The sequence below is a fragment of the Loxodonta africana genome, chromosome X (genome assembly GCF_030014295.1).
Source record: "Loxodonta africana isolate mLoxAfr1 chromosome X, mLoxAfr1.hap2, whole genome shotgun sequence".
Classification (NCBI taxonomy): domain Eukaryota; kingdom Metazoa; phylum Chordata; class Mammalia; order Proboscidea; family Elephantidae; genus Loxodonta; species Loxodonta africana.
This window is the reverse complement of record NC_087369.1, coordinates 129,115,088-129,132,476: the sequence shown is the minus strand read 5'-3', so window position 1 is coordinate 129,132,476 and position 17,389 is coordinate 129,115,088.

Sequence of the window (17,389 nt, the reverse complement as noted above, 5' to 3'; positions counted from 1 at the left end):
CAATCCCCTGTGGATACCGAGGGATAACTGTACTGATTCTTCCTCTTTGTTTCCAACTTTTGCATTCCAATCACCAGTGATTATAAATGCATCTTGATTGTGTGTTTGATCAATTTCAGGCTGGTAAAAACCTTTCAAGTTGGTAAAAATCTTTAATTTCTTCATCTTTGGCATTAGTGGTTGGTATATAAATTTAAATAATGGTCATGTTAACTGGTCTTCCTTGTATGTGTATTGATATTATGCTATCATTAACAATGTTGTACTTTAGGATAGACCATGAAATGTTCTTTTTTGCAATGAATGCGACACTATTCCTCTTGAATTTGTCATTCCTGGCATTGTAGACTATGATTGTCTGATTCAGAATGGCCAATACTAGTCCATTTCAGCTCCCTTTTTTTTCTTTTAATGTCTAGGGTATCAGTCTTTAGGAGTTCCATTTCATTTTTGACGACTTCCAATTTTCCTAGATTCATACTTTGTACCTTCCACATTCGAATTATTAATGGATGTGTGCAGCTGTTTATTCTCATTTTGAGTCGTGCCACATCAGCAGATGAAGGTCCCAAAAGCTTGACTGCACCCACGTCATTAAGGTTGACTCTGCTTTGAGGAGGCAGCTCTTCCCCAGCTGTAATTTGAGCACCTTCCAACCTGAGGGGCTCATTTTCCACTATACCAGATAATGTTCTGCTATTTATAAGGTTTTCACTGGCCATTTTTTTTTAGAAGTAGATCACCATGGCCTTCTTCCTAGTCTGTCTTAGTATGAAATTTCCACTGAAAGCTGTCCACCATGGGTGACCCTGCTGGTATTTGATATACCAGTAGCATAGCTTCCAGTATCACACCAACACGTAAGCCACCACAGTATGACAAACTGACAGATGACTGATATGTATGCTAGAGATTAGTAAATAAAATTAATCCCGTGTGTACTTTGCTTACTATAAGCCCATGCATACCTTGCTTACTGGTTAATCTGCCCCTGACTTGAAGATAATATCTTTTGAATGCTATTAATTGATCTCCTTCCAGAATGGTTTGGGGTTCTGCTCTGTTTTGAACCCTGTTCAAACTGTTTTTCTCTAGTGTCTATCCAATCCCTATGATTCGAAAGCTCTTTTCTACTTATACACCCTTATCTAGAAGTGCTGCCCCCTGGAAAGGGATCAGATTCCCAGGTTTCCGTTTCAGCTACTTCATTCCACCCCCCTTACCTTATTCTGTGTTACCAACTTATAGACAGAATTGAAAAGAAATTTGAACTGAAGAAAGCCTTATGTTCTATTATGTCTGTAGTCTCCTAAGTCAAAAAGAATATCAACTGAGTTCTTTGGTAAAGTGTTGTCTTAGGCTGGGTTCTCTAGAGACGCAAAACCAGTAAAGCATATAAATATAGATATATATATAGAGAGAGAGAGAGAGATTTGTATCAAGGAAACGGCTCACATGATTGTAGAGGCTGGAACATTCCAAGTCCATGCATCAGGATAGAGGCTTCTCTTGATTCACATAGCCACAGGCACTGGTGAACCCAAGATCGGCAGATCAGAGAGCAGGGCTCTTGCTCATATGCTGTGAAGAAAAACGAAACCCAAGATCAGTAGGTAAGCTGCTAGCTCAAGTCCGAAGAACCGGAAGTAAGATGAACAGTAGGCAGCTACAGGATCCAGAGAGAGCAAAACCAGAATGTCCACTTTTATTTGGATGCAGGCTACATGCCAAGGAAACTCCCTTTCAACTGATTGGCTACACACAGCAGATCCCATCATGGGGGTGTTCGTATATAAACACTGAGACTCATGGCCCATCCAAGATGACAAACAATCTCAACCATCACAGTCCCCCCCTTCTCAACTTGGCACCTGTACACATTTTCCTGAACCACACATAATCTCTGGATAAGGACAAATACAAAGTCATACCTACACCTAACATGATGCAACTAACACACGCACAACCTAAAACACACTAGCCCCATTTATAACTTATAGTTTATAAGTGAAGAAAACAAAAATATTTGATGCACACATACAAAGCAGAAATACTCATAACAATTACAGTCTTCATTTCTGCAACTGGTCACGTGGTTGTAACTAGTATTTAAAACTACCTTATTCCGCCACCGATTCCGTATTCCCTTTGCCCTCAGCAAGCACTTCAGCTGGTCATGGTTCTTTGCCTGGTGGAGTGACCTGAATCTTTATTCCTGAAAGGTCTGGGCCATTAGTAGTCATATCAGAGTTGCATTGCTGTAGTTTTCCATTGACTTTAATCATAGCGGATGGTAGTATTAAGATACACCCTAAGGGATCTCCTGCATTCCAGACATACTCATTACCTCTATTATGTAATATCCATCTGATTTCCTGTCAGTAACCAGGATCAATCACACCAGCCAGTATGGTAACTCCCTTCTTGGCCTGTTGATCCAGAGGCATAAGGAGCCCAAAGTGGCCCAGTGGCATTCTTAGCATCTGGTTCAGTGGAATCAGTAATGTGTCTTGAGGTGGGAGCATTCCTCCCTTTGGAACTAAGACCTCCTAGACCTGTGGAGCATAAGGTTGTGGGGACAGGAATCAAAAATCTTGAGAGTGGGTCATTAGGGGTAATAGTGAGCAATGCCACTTCCATTTCCACCCCTTCATTCCTTGACCCATGAATCCTGGCAATGGGAGAAACCATCATATATTGGCCTCTGGTTTAGAGCATATACAGCTTCCTAGAGAACATTGCCCCAACCCTGCAAGGTATTGCCACCTAGCTGGCCTCGTAATTGTGTCTTTAGGATGCCATTACATCGTTCTATCAAGCCAGCTGCTTCAGGATGATGGGGAACATGGTAAGACCAGTGAATTCCATGAGCATGGGCCCACTGCCACACTTCGTTTGCTGTGAAGTGAGTCCCTTGATCAGAGGCAATGCTGTGTGGGATACCATGACTGTGGATAAGACATTCTGTAAGTCCACGAATGGTAGTTTTGGCACAAGCATTGTGTGCAGGGAAGGCAAATCCATATCCAGAGTGTCTATTCCAGTAAGGACAAAACGCGGCCCTTTCCATGATGGAAGTGGTCCAATGTAAACAACTTGCCACCAGGTTGCTGGCTGACTGCCTCAAGGCACGGTGCCATATCAGGACCCAGGTGTTGGTCTCTGCTGCTGGCAGATTGGGCACTCTGCAGTGGCTGTAGCCAAGTCAGCCTTGATGAGTGGAAGTCCATGTTGCTGGGCCCATGCATAACTTCCATCCCTGCCACCATGGCCACTTTATTCGTGAGCCCACTGAGCAATGACTTTAGCTGGGGAAAGAGGATGACTGGTTTCCACAGAACACGTCATCCTATCCATTTGATTGTTAAAATCATCCTCTGCTGAGGTCACTCTTTAGCGAGCATTCTCATGAGACATGCATATCTTCACTTTTTTGGCCCATCCAGAGAGGTCTATCCACATACCTCTTCCCCATAAATCCTTGTATGCAATTTTCCAATCATGTTCTTTCTAAGTCCCTGACCATCCAGCCAAACCATTGGCCACAGCCCATGAATCAGTATACAATCACACATCTGGCCATTTCTCCTTCCAAGTATAGTGAACAACTAGGTGTACTGCTCGAAGTTCTGCCCCTTGGGAGAATTTCCCTTCACCACTGTCCTTCAGGGAGGTCCCAGAAAGGGGCTACAGTGCTGCCGCTGTCCACTTTTGAGTGGTGCCTGCATATCGCGCAGAACCATCTGTAAACCAGACATGAGTTTTCTCTGCTTCAGTCAACTGATCATAAGGAACTCTCCATGAGGTCATAGGTGCAGATTGGGAGATGGAAGGTGTCTTACTCATCTAGTGCTGCTATGACAGAAATACCACAAGTGGATGGCTTTAACAAAGGGAAATTTATTTCCTCACAATAAAGTAGGCTAAAAGTCCACATTAAGGGCATCAGCTCCAGACAAAGGCTTTCTCTCTCTCTTGGCCTTCTCATCAATCTTCCCCCAGACTAGGAGCTTCTCCGCACAGGGTCCCGAGATCCAAAGGACACGCTCTGCTGCAGGCACTGCTTTCTTGGTAGTATGAGGCCCCAACTCTCTGCTTACTTCCCTTTCCCTTTATGTCTTGTAAGGTAAAAGGTGGTGTAGGCCACACCCCAGGGAAATTCCCTTTACTTTGAATAAGGGATGTGACCTTAGTAAGGGTGTTACAATCCCACCCTAATCCTCTTTAACATAAAATTACAATCACAAAATGGAGGACAACCACACAATACTGGAAATCACAGCCTAACCAAGTTAACACATGTTTTAGGGGGCACAATTCAATTCATGACAAAAAGTAATGTGACAGGAGTGGAGACCATGGGTATTTGGGCCACTTCCTTATGCAACTTGTGCATTCGGGTCCTGCTCAGGCCTGATCTCAAATATACCGCTTCTGTTTAATGATGGAGTGCTGCTGTGCACATCTAACTTTATGACTCTGTCAGAAAACACCCAGTTCGTGATGGGCAGCTCGTGCTGCATGGTGACTTGGTAGACCAGTTCAGTCCGTACTAAGGCCTAGTGACAAGCCAAAAGCTGTTTCTCAAAAGGAGAGTAGTTATCTGCAGAGGATGGCAGGGCTTTGCTCCAAAATCCTAAGGGTCTGCGCTGTGATTCACCGTGATTCACCAATAGGGGCCTGCCAAAGACTCCAAACAGCATCTCTCTCTGCCATGGATACTTTAAGCACCATTGGATCAGCTGAATCATATGGCCCACGTGGCAGAACGGCTTGCACAGCAGCCTGAACCTGTTGCAGAGCCTTCTCTTGTTCTGGGCCCTACTCAAAACTAGCAGCTTTTCGAGTCAGTTCATAAATAGGCTGGAGTAAAAAAACCCTACTCAAAACTAGCAGCTTTTCGAGTCAGTTCATAAATAGGCTGGAGTAGCACACCCAAATTAGGAATGTGTTGCCTCCAAAATCCAAAGAGGCCCACCAGGCATTGTGCCTCCTTTTTAGTTGTGGGAGCAGCCAGATGAAATAACTTATCCTTCAGCTTAGAAGGAATATCTTGGCATGCCCCATACCACTGGACCCCTAGAAATTGCACTGAGGTGGAAGGTGCCTGAATTTTTGCGGGATTAATTTTCCACCCCCTAGCACACAAATGTTTTTACCAATAAGTCCAGCGTCATTGACGCATCTTCCTTACTAGGTCCAATCAGCACAATGTCATCAATGTAATGGACCAGTGTGACGTCTTGTGGAAGGGAAAGGCGATCAAGGTCCTTGCAGGCTAAATTATGACATAGGGCTGGAGAGTTGATGTAACCCTGAGGTAGGCAAGTGAAGGTGTATTGCTGCCAACTGAAGGCAGACTGCTTCTGCTGATCCTTTGAAACAGGTATGGAGAAAAAGACATTAGCCAGGTGAATAGCTGCATACAGGTACCAGGAGATGTATTAATTTGCTCAAGCAACGAAACTACATCTGGAACAGCAGCTGGCAGGTGGCAAACTCCAGAACATCCACTTACATTCGGTTTCAGGCTACACATGCAAGGAGACTCCCTTGGATCTGATTGGCTACTCTAAGCAGATCCCATCATGGGAGTGATCAAGTATAAACACTGAGAATCATGGTCCAGCGAAGTAGACACACAATCTTCGCTATCACAACTATAGAATGAGAAAATTTCTTAATAGCCATTATCCATTGAACTTAGGTCTGCTTAGATGTTACAGGTAAAACAAGGTGGAGTCATACTAGTCCTCAGAGGAATTCTTACTGTTTTCTTACTTTACTTGTCAATGTCCATTCATGCTTGCATTCAACAAATGCCTACTCTGTACCAGTGTAGTGCCTGGCAAAGGAAATACAGAAATGAATAGTACCCTCTAGGAACTCATAGTCTGGTAGGGGAGACAGACAAGAAAATGAACAGTTGCAACCCAGAATTATAAGTGGTGTGCATAGGGATGTTGTGGGTGTCTAGAGCACCCTAGGTTGCTGGGGGCAGGTTTCAGGCATGTCTTCTTGGGAACCTGAGTGCTAGTGATGCTATATAGAAATAACCTTGCATCTGGTTTCAAACATTTGCTAACTTTGGTACTTTAACAATTATTTATAACAAATTGTTCGGATAAAACCAAACCTGTTGCTTTTGAGCCGATTCCAACTCATAGTGACCCTGAAGGACAGAGTAGAATTGCTTCATAGGGTTTCCCAGGAGAGCTTGGTGGATTCAAACTGCCAACCTTTTTGTTAGCAGCCGTAACTTTTAACCACTATGCCATTTGGATAGAGCCCTCCAATGAGTAAACAAGGCCATGTGTTTTAAGAGTTCCAAAACAATAAAACACCTTCCTAACTGCTCCAAGTTCCTAACTAACCCTATTCTGGGCCATCCTGTAGTTAACTACCAGAGTTACTGTACTGAAAGTCCCTAAGAAAGAGTTGGCAACTTGAGTTATTCAAGAGAGTGGAATAGAGAGAAGCTGAGGAAGAGGGGTGGCATTGCAGGAAGAAGTAACAAAGTATGTGAAAGGCAGGTGGTGGGAGAGGGGAATTTGTAGTGAAAGGGAATGTAATGGAAGTGACAAGAGAATGTCAGAGGACCAGACACTGAGGGTCATGTACGCTATTGGTATAGAATTTAGACATCATCATATAGGGTAATGAGGAGCCACAGAAACAGTTTTATGTATAAGTGGCCATATATGTGCTGTCATTGTCCTATGTCAGTGATTGTCAGGTAGGGAAACTGAGGCAAGGGATGCAAGTGGAATTTGACCAAATTCCTGGTTGGAATGACATTTTATGACCAAAGCTGTGATAGCCACAAATCATTTCATCATATTTTAACTGAGAAGCCACGTACCTCTGGGCTCCCATTGTCATCAAGTTGTTTTCTACTCATAGTGCCCCTGTAGGACATGATGGAACTTCCCAGTAGGGTTTCCAAGGCTGTAAATCTTTACAGAAGCAGACTGCCACATCTTTCTCCTGCAGAGAGGCTGGTGGGCTCGAATCATGGACCTTTGGTTAGCAGCTGAGCACCTTAACCACTGCACCACCAGGGCTTCTAAAAATTGAGATATAGAGAGGTTAAATGATAGATGGATGGATGGACGGATGGACAAAAACCAAACCAAACCTGTTGCCATTGAGTCGATTCTGACTCATAGTGACTCTATAGGACACAGGAGAACTGCCCCGTAGTTTCCAAGTCAGTAATCTTTATGGAAACAGACTGCCTCATCTTTCTGCCTTGGAGCAGCAGGCTGAGGTGGCCTAATCTGTTAGTTGCAGGCTTTTGGATCTTGGATAGTCCCATTCCCAGTGTGTATAATGAGAAAGCTCAACCAGCTATCTTCCGTCTTTGTTAGGGTCACTGAATAAATTATCTATACTTGTGTATACATTTTGTATGTATGTTGTATGTTGAAAAGATAATACTAAATAACATGAAACAGCTAAAAAGGAATAGAGGACAGTCTAGAATGAGGTCAGTGGTACAGACAAAAACTTTTTAGAGCTCAAAACCCTTCTTTTTTCTCCTTAAAAGGAATTGAAAAGACTTTTTTACTCTCCGTTGTTATATAATGAGGATGATGAGTTAATGTTTGCAGGCATTTTGAGAATTTTTTCTTTTCTTCAGATGAAAGATGCTACTTCTGCTATTTTTATTCTAATAGATAAGTACTGCAGATGAAAACTTCCAGGGAAATGAAGAATGATGATTACACCTCTGAACTGACTGTATTGATGACATGTTGCCAGCTTCTTCACGCTTATCTCATTTAATCAGATTGTTTTTCTTGGAAAGCTCTTAGGGTTGGTGATGGAAACTTGAATTTATGGTCATTGTTTATGAGGAGGGCTAATATTCCTACATGATGGTATTTCCTGCCTTTTTTTTTTAACACTCTGAATGTTATATAAAAGGTAAGTCAGCAACTCAGCTCAGAGGCAACCTGCAGCTCCGAAGATCAAAATTCCATGTGTCAAATATGGTTCCGTATGAAGCGATTCCTTTCACTGCTCAGACCTACTTGCTTCATAGAAGCCTAACTACTGAGTCAGCCCCATAACTTCCTGTTGTTATTGTTAGATGCCGTCGAGTGGATTCCAACTCCTGGCGACCCCATGTGACAGAATAAAACTGCCCCATATGGTTTTCTAGGCTATAATCTTTACGGGAGCAGATCGCCACGTCTTTCTCCTAAAGAGCTGCTGAATGGGTTTAAACTGCAAACCTTTTGGTTAGGCTACTTTTTAGGACTTTTCAGTGTGTGTTACGCAAATTTGAGTTCTTAAGGATAGATTTTTGTATTGTTTGGACACCTTCTCCCCATATGGTTAAGATACAGATTTTGGAGCAAGATTGCCTAGGTTTGAATGCTAGATCTGCCATTTCCTAGCTCAGGCAAGTCTTAGAACCTTTGGTCTCAGTGTTCCTCGCTGGAAAATGAGGCTATTATATACGACATGGGGCTGTTATGAGAATTAAGTGATTTCAATATGTAAAGCGTTTGAACAGTGCCTATCACATAGTTAATACTGTAAAAACTGGTATTACTATTCTCTGCCTCTGAAACTCTTGTTGTTCTCTCTGTTCATAACTTTCTTCCCTAAGAGTTTTGCATGGCTAACTCTTTTCCATCATTCAGGTGTCAGTTCAAATGCTATACCTTCCGAGAAGCCTTCCCCAGTCTAAAGTAGGTTCCTCCCTGATAAGCTCTATCACATCACCCTGTGATTTCCTTCATTGTTTGTATACACTCTCTGAAATTATCTGGTTTCTTTATTTATGTATTATCTGACTACCCTCACCAGAGCATAAGCTTCATGACTCCAGGGTTTGCCACTTTATCCATATAACAGTACTCAATATTTGTTGAATGAATTAACAAATGCAGTGATTCCATTTTCTGACACAAAAACTGGAACACCTAATCTGTCAAAGAACCTTTATATGCTTCTAGGTGTAAGAAACAACTGGAAGATTGTACTTTAGATCCTAAAATATTGAAATCTCTTGGACATTTCTGATGGTTTAGGTGGGGATAGGACAGAAAATTTATCAAGACTGGCCTGGGAAATTCAAGCATATGATCTCTGTAATACTAGTGTCTCCTACAATGGTCAGTGTAAAATGGGTACCAGATAATGTTGGTCACTTCCTCCTCTGCTCCCATGAGTCTCCCTGGATGGATCTTGACATCTCAAAGGTATGACCTTGTCATTTTTGTTATGGTATCCCCTTGAGTCAGAATTTACTCAGTGGCAACAGGTTTCAAGCACTTAGCACAGTGATTTGCACACAGTGGGTGCTCAGTAATTGTCCACTATATGAATGGAGACCCTGGTGGCATAGCGGTTAAATGCTACAGCTGCTAACCAAAAGGTCGGCAGTTCAAATCCACCAGGCACTCCTTGGAAACTCTATGGAGGCAGTTCTACTCTGTCCTAGAGGGTCACTGTGAGTTGGAATCGACTTGACAGCAATGGGTATATGAATGAACTTTCTCTTTTCCTGCAGCATCTCAACTTTACATATCAATAAGGTATGTAAAGAAAAGAGACCAGTTGCATAGCAATTTCAAGAGTTAGGACTTATAGCTGTGGGTTTGAAAAGTGAATACACTAAAAACAGCCAACCTCTTAATAATAGAATGTCTAACCCAGGCCCTAGAGACTTCTCAAAGAGACCTTTGTTTGGTGATTTCAAGGTGGGCTCCCTGTCAGACTTTCAGGTTGCCATGGAGATGGCATGTTTTTCTTCCTAAATGATATTTGCTTGTAATCTCAGAAGTCTGTTCAGCAAATTAGCACAGGTGATTGGGGAGTGGGGAGGAGGTGGCTTTAGGAGTTTAGAGGCCTTGTTACCCTGTAAAGGCCTAGATTGCTAAATGAAATGAGGAAAAGGAATTTAAAGACCATCCTAAGAAAAAGGCTATTGTTGGGAAGGCTTTCTTTTCCCTCCTCTGAATGCGGATGTGTTAATATGAGGAAAGGAAGAAGGGTTCCAGGTCACAGGGTTCAGAATTCAGGTCTACAACATGCTGGTAATATTTGTTGGCACAGAAAGTAACACTTGTGAAAAGTGAAATGTGTGTTCCAAAGTTATTATAGTCAGCGTCGTATAATAAAGTACTTACAGAACTGTACTGAGCAGCCATGGTGTTAGTTTTAGTTTATCTGAGTATATGCTTCTTGAGGGAAGAGACCACATTTCAACTTTCCTTTTGTAGCACCTTAACCTGTCTCATCTGCAAGATGTCTCTTCTTTTCCCTCTCTTTTCTCTTACATATTGTTACCAAATTAATCTTTCTAAATAACTTCTCTTATAGCATTACTTCCTATCAAAACATTTAATGGTGCTTCCCTGCCAGTTGAATACAGTCAAACCCTTAACCTGCCACTAAAACCCTTTCAAGATCTAGCTTTCTAGCTTACTTTCCCACCACTTCCATAATGTACTCTAACCTCTGACATCCTGGAGTACTTATCTTGCTTTTCCTGGATATACCCTGTGCTTTTTTGGTTCGATCTTTCCCACCATCTCCCCCTACCAGTGTTTGCTTATGCTGTTCCTTCCCTCTGGCATGTCTCTCCCTCACCCTGTAATCTCTAGCTAATGAAATTCTTCCCATCCTTTAATGCTCATTTAAATGCCACCTCAGTGGGAAGTGATCTTTTGGTGTTGTGAATTCCTTTAGCCTTTTCTTCTAATCTTCTTTTCATCTCCTGAGCCTTAACACAAAGCTTCCTGTATAGGTGTTCAAATATTTGTAACATCATAAATGAATTGTAGATTGATTCACATATATCCCCAGGCCATAGAGGCAGAAATGAAGGTCCTCTAGCAAGATTGGCCAACAGGTATTCTGTATACTGAAGCCTGTTTTCTCATTGTCTTCCATTATTAAAATGAGAAGATGAATTTGGGGAATATTTGGTAAGTGATCATCTGGGGCAGGGGCGGGTGGGGGGAAGAGGCTTACTGGAAATAAAAATCTGAGGAGACCTTACTTTTCACTGCACTGAGGAGCAGAACCCCAGCATTAGGGGGAAGGACATTGGGACCTAAAAGCACTGAGGACTGTGGTCTTGGTTGGCCTTTCTTATTTCCTGCCACCACTACCCGGTGTAGCTCAGCTACCTTGTCCAAAAGCTCAGTGCCTTTCACCATCACCTCTTTAATGAATGGCCTATCACCCTGATGCCAATGAGAGTACATAGTGGGATTTCACTGGTGGAAATTGATAAGAGGAAAGAAAACCAGTATATATTTCCTTAATTAAGACATTCCCATAGGGAACCCCAAAGTTTTACAGATCTCATAAGATGATAGACAAGAGATCTCCTGCTACCTTGTTTAAAAGCACTATGGTATAGTGTGTAGTCCCTGGGTGATGCAAACAGTTAAGTACTTGGCAACTAACTCAAGAATTAGAGGTTGGAGTACACCTAGAGGCACCTCAGAAGAAAGGCCTGGCAATCTACTTCCAAAAAAAATCCACCATTGAAAACCCTATGGGCCACAGTTCTACTCTGACACACATGGGGTTGCCATGAGTCAGACTCGAGGGCAGCTGGTATGGTATAGTGTAGTTAGTGGTAATGGCAAAGAGCAGTAAGCACATAACCCCTTAGAGACCATAGCATGGTCATCCAAACCACCCACCATAAGTTTGATTCTCATGCTTTATCTTAAAATTTCAGACCTATTTTGTACTGTCCTTTATGATATAATTGAGTTTGTTCAATATTTAAAATAATGTATTAGGTTAAAGTTGATACTCCAAAGATGTGTACCAGGTTTATGCTGTGGCTTTCAAGGAGCACCTAGCACACCACTGAATAGCCCAAGAATATTCAGCTCTAATAGGATGTGGTGAGGATTAAATGTGATAATATACAGAGAGAGCATACAGCCCAGTGCCAGACACACAGTAAGTGTGCAATAAACGGGACTTGTTTGTAGTTAATTCCTCTCAGAGTACAGTTTCTTTGTCCATTACCCAAAAAACCCAGTGCCATCTTTGTCCATTAGATGAGATTAATATTATTCTCGCAGGTTTGTCATGACGATTCTGTAAAGCACAGATGCAAAGCAAACAGACTCCTTGCTTCCTGGCAAGGTAAAATCTCACTTTTGAGGGGAGAGCATTGCTATTCACACCTTCCAGAGTAAAATGTCAGGTTGTTATTCACATTAAACACATTTTTAAAATTTATTTCTTATGGGTCAGGTGTGTCCCTCTCTTTCTATCTGGATATAGAAGGAAGAAAATGGAGGCAGCAGCCAGGTAAGCAGTGTGTGTGTGTGCGCACGTGCATGCACACACACACACTTCACAACAGCCTTACAAGTACTCCTTCAAATGCTTGCATTTGTCTGTTTCCAAAGCAAGGGCTGTAAACAGGAGCATTCTGATGAAGCTGCCTATTTCCCAAAGATCTTGCCACATTGATTGGGGAAGAAGAGGTTTGGCATTATGATGGCAATTATCCAGGCAATTTGCAAAGGATATTTTATATGATGCTGTACTCTCTGGCAGAAATGATCCTTGATTACAAGTCTTGTACAGTAAATATATAGATGGCTTGCTTCACTATCTTGCATGCGTGTTTGTGTGTGTGTGTGTTTATTTCTTGCTGCCTGAAGAGATACAGCTTCAGTGGTTTTCCTTTGCACATAACGTTACTATTTATCCCCAGTTGAAAATAATTTAATTCTGCTCTTGTTTTTCTCTCCTTTCTGCCTCTCTAGAAGCAAAACTTCATTTTGAATCTTGAAAATCAGGGTACAGTCTTGTGAGGATATTACCATCTGAGATCTGTCACAGAAGCAATGCAACCATGTGTATATTGCCTTCACAGTAAATGACAGCCACAGTTTTTTTTTCTCATGGTGTGGCCGTGAGATTCTCCCCAGCTACATTTCCAACACACATAACAATGTATACGCAGGCACTTGTGTATACACATAGAGTCATCTACTTTTTTGAAAATACTGTTTATTTTTTATATTTAAAATGTAAATTAAAAAATAAAGCAACCTATATTGCAAAATAATTTCTTTTTAAATGAGAAAACGCAGATAGCTATAAAAAAGAAAAAAGATCATCCCATCCCCCAGAGTAGCCACTTTTAACATTTATAATCTTTATCTTTATAGGACACAAATGCATTTAATTTCACCTTAATGAAAAGGAGACTGTCAACAGGGCACATTTCCTTTGGGGTGACAGTGATGGGCTTTGAAATCAAGCAATGTCAGGGTAGTAGCATGTGTACCTAAGAACTGATTGGGACTCCCAAGGTTAAGCTTGACTGGAGCAGAATTCATTGTGGAAAGAACAGAGAGCAGAAGCCATTTCTGAGGGATTGACTGTCCTTACTGAGACTATGTATCATAAGGAAAACCTTCCTTGTTCACTACTGGCTAAAACCCTGAGTTCTAGGTCTTGAGAAGGAAAGGGTTGGATTTTGACAGTGAACTGCACACTCTTTACCACTCTCCATCCCCTAACTGCTCCCAAACCAGGAAAGGAGTCAGTACTAAGGACCAAGGGTCTTTGAATATCATTTATTTTTCAGAAACTGCTCTTAAAAAAAAAATCAATTAAAGGAGCTTTTTGAAAGAGTGGGACGTGTGGCAAACAGACATGAAGCTCAGTGTTCTGCAAGATTAAGTTGTTACTTACAGAAACAGGGATGATTTAAATCTTGTCTTGAAGCTGAAGCACTTTAAATATTCACCACCCATAAGCATGTCAGGGCAATATATTTACATAGAAAGATTTCTTTAGATACCTGAATTGAATTCTTGATTTCTTCCTACAATAGTGGTTCTCAAACTGCAGTGTGCCTCAGAATCACATGTAGGGCTTGGGGAATGGAGTGGGGGGCTGCTCCCAGAGTTTCAGACTCAACAAATCTGGGGTAGGGGCCTGAGAATTTGCATTTCTAACAAATTTCTAAGTGATGCGAATGCTGCTGGCTGGCGTGGGGACCACATTTTGAGAACCACTGCCCTACAAGTATATATAGGAATGATTCTATCACAAAATATTTAGGGATAAGATGGAAACTGAATTTTCCAAAATACTGTTCCTAATTTAGGCTAATTTTTATAGAATATTATTTAATTTAGTCACCACTACTCTGCCATTTTAATTTTATTGCAGATTTTAGTTTTTAGATCTATGACTACATTTTTGTTCCAGAGTTTCTTTTAATCTGTCCCTCTATTTTTTAAAATAATACTTTATTGTGTTTTTGGTGAAGGTTTACACAGCAATTTAGATTCACATTCAACAATTTCAACCTAAGTTGTTTCGTGACATTGGTTATATTCTCCACAATGTGTGAACAATCTCATTATTTCCGTTCTGGTTATTCCATTTCCATTAATCTAGTTTCCACGCCCCTTCTCATCTCTGTTTTAAAGTAATTGTTGACCATTTGGTCTCATATAGGTGCCCTTTTTAAAGGAGCACGGTAATTTGTTATTTAGCTACAAGGTGACCTCAGGGGTTAGTTTTTGTTCATGGTTTGCAGAGTATCTCAGGGCAGTAGTCTCTGGGAATCCTCCAGTCTCGACCAGTCCGGTAGGTCTTTTTTTTTTTTTTTTAAGGAATTTGTATTCCTCCACTTTCTAATCAACAGAATTGCTCCCATGTTTGTGTTTCTGCCAGTAGCTTCAGTTGGTACATGAGCTGGTCTCTTATTGGAGAGAATTTCTTGCTTGGCAATTACTAGTTGTAGATCCTTGAGCAAGTTACCTACTATCACTGAACCTCAGTGTCCACATCTGTAAAAAGGACAAAGAGGCAAAAAAAAAAAAAAAAAAAAAACCGGGCTCATCTAGGGAGTGTGAGCATTAGACAAAATACAGAGCGCATAAATGCCTAGCAGAGTGCGCAGTAACTGTTAGGCCCTGTTCCCTTTTATTATTTATACTTATTGTGCAAATGATGCTCTACCACTGTTTCCAGTGCTGTATAACCTGTAATAGGTTATAATAATTAATGGAGCCTTGGCAACGTCTCTTAGCTATCTTAGCAAATCAAGTTTTCCCTATAATTCTAAGGCGTTTTTGTGTCGGGAGCAAGTGGGAACAGGTTTAATAATAATATTTAGCATATACTGGTGCCTACTACTATGATTGTTGAGAGTGATCTCATCTAATCCTAACAATAGCCCTATAATGAAGGTACTATTATTATTATCCTTATTTTACAGATGAGAAAATAGAGGCTCAGAGAGGTTAGGTAACTTGCCTGAGGTCACACAGATGCTAACAAGTGCTGAGCTAAGATTTAAACCAGGGACTGTCTTCTCTCCAAAAATCCGAATCCCTAACCACTGCGTGAGCCCTGGTGGCACAGTTAAGAGCTTGGAGGCTAACCAAAAGGTCAGCAGTTTGGATCTACCAGCTGGTCCTTGGAAACCCTATGGGGCAGTTCTACTCTGTACTATAGGGTCGCTATGAGTAGGAATCAACTTGATGGCAACGGGTTTTTAACCACTGCACATCACTGCCTGTGCAGTTTAGAATCATAGGCAGTTCAGACGGGAAGGGACCTGAGACATCATAGTCTAGTCCTTCCATTATAGAGATGAAAGAACTGAGGTCCAGGAGAGGGAGTGAGATACCCCAACTCACTAATGGCAGAGCCCAGAGTTAACCAACATCTGTAGTTTTTACAGCAATGTAGTTTTGCTTTGTTGCAAAAAGTTTTCACTCCCCACTTCAAGCATTGGACAAACAATGGCTCTGCTGAATAGCAAGGGAAGTTAGATATTCCCATCTAGTAGCGTGCTGGTAAATGTTTAACCCCAAGCTCTCTAGGGGAGGAGAGGAAAGCCCCGATTTGTAGCATTTGCCAATTTTCATGGTATAAATATTCCCACCAAGGCTGATTCAATCTATCAATGTAATGTGGAGTTGGGAAGTGAGGGACACAATCTACAGTTTCCAGGATCTGGTGTGAACTAGCACACCACTGTCTTTATCCTTGCAGAAAATGACAAACCAAACCCTCAGTATTAAGGTAAGATTCTGATAGTCAAGGGAAAAAAAAAAAAGGGGGTGTTTCTTATATGCCAGGATTCTGAAATTCAGTAGAATTAATATTCTGGCCAACTCTCCTATTAGAGTTTAGGATTGGCTCTACTACTGAGATTGAGCCCCGGCCAAGGGCCTCTTATGACTTATTTATAGAACCTTTTTTTTTTCCCAAAGGGTACATGAATATATTTTGTCATGCTCTATCTTTAGAAATGCCAATCCCTTGTCTCAGATGCTATCTTTGAGACTGCGGATAAATTATAGCTGTCATAAAAAGTCGTTGGTTTGTTTGCATTAAAAAACATTTCAACACCAACAACAAAAAAATCCTTTTTAAAATTTACAAAATGACTCCAGGGCTACATGTTTATTTGTAGCAACTTTGGAAAATGCAGGCAAACAAAAAGAAGCAAATAGGTAAAAATCACCTGTGATTCCAACATCCAGAGATAAACATGGTTAACATTTAGTGTACCTAGTACGTCTATTATTTTTTTATCTTCATGTAAAAAAAAAATAAAATTTTTAAATCTTCATGTAGGCAGAGATTTTTTTTTTTTTAATGGCTTTACTGGAAAAGAAATCCATTTAGAAAATGAAAAGATACCACAGATTATTATCCTCCCTGTAGAGGTCCTGCTACTCTATTTGTATTCACGGAAATGGTATGTTAGCCATATTTATGCTGATGTTCAACGCGTATTTGAAGATAATACTACTAATGTGGATTGTTATCGCTGAGGACAGGTAGGGCTAAAAGACCAGGGGGATAGTCTCAGCCCTTTCCACTCTGTAGACCACTGTACACACAAAGGCTGTTTTTTGAGTTACAATTGCAGCTGTGCTGCTCTGGTGGTTGATTGGGGCTCTGCCTCTGAGACCTGAGGTCATCCTGGAGCTCCGAAAACAACCCCCTCCTGCAATCCCTTATTGCTATAGCCAGCCTGGCCGGCCTGCTGCTTGTTTCCTGCTGCCTGCAGCTTGGCCCCATTGTTTGAAGTGGGGCTTCAGAGCCGCTTTAATGGGTTTTCTTCTGCCCTCCCTGCTTGGGGTTGCCTCACAGCAGCTCACCATACAACAGTCTGATCTGGTATCCTGGGGCCATCCATCCTTCACACATGTCCAGCCCAGTGGGGCGCTGTTCGAAATGGAATTTGTTCATCCCTCAACTCCGTTTTGATTTTAGCGAAACAATACTCTAGAAATGTTAACAGTCATAATAACAATGCTAGCTGACTGACTCTGGGAAATTAATAAGGTTCTTTCTGAAATGAATGCTCACTATTAAGTTTGAGAATGGCAGCCAGTAGGCCTTACCA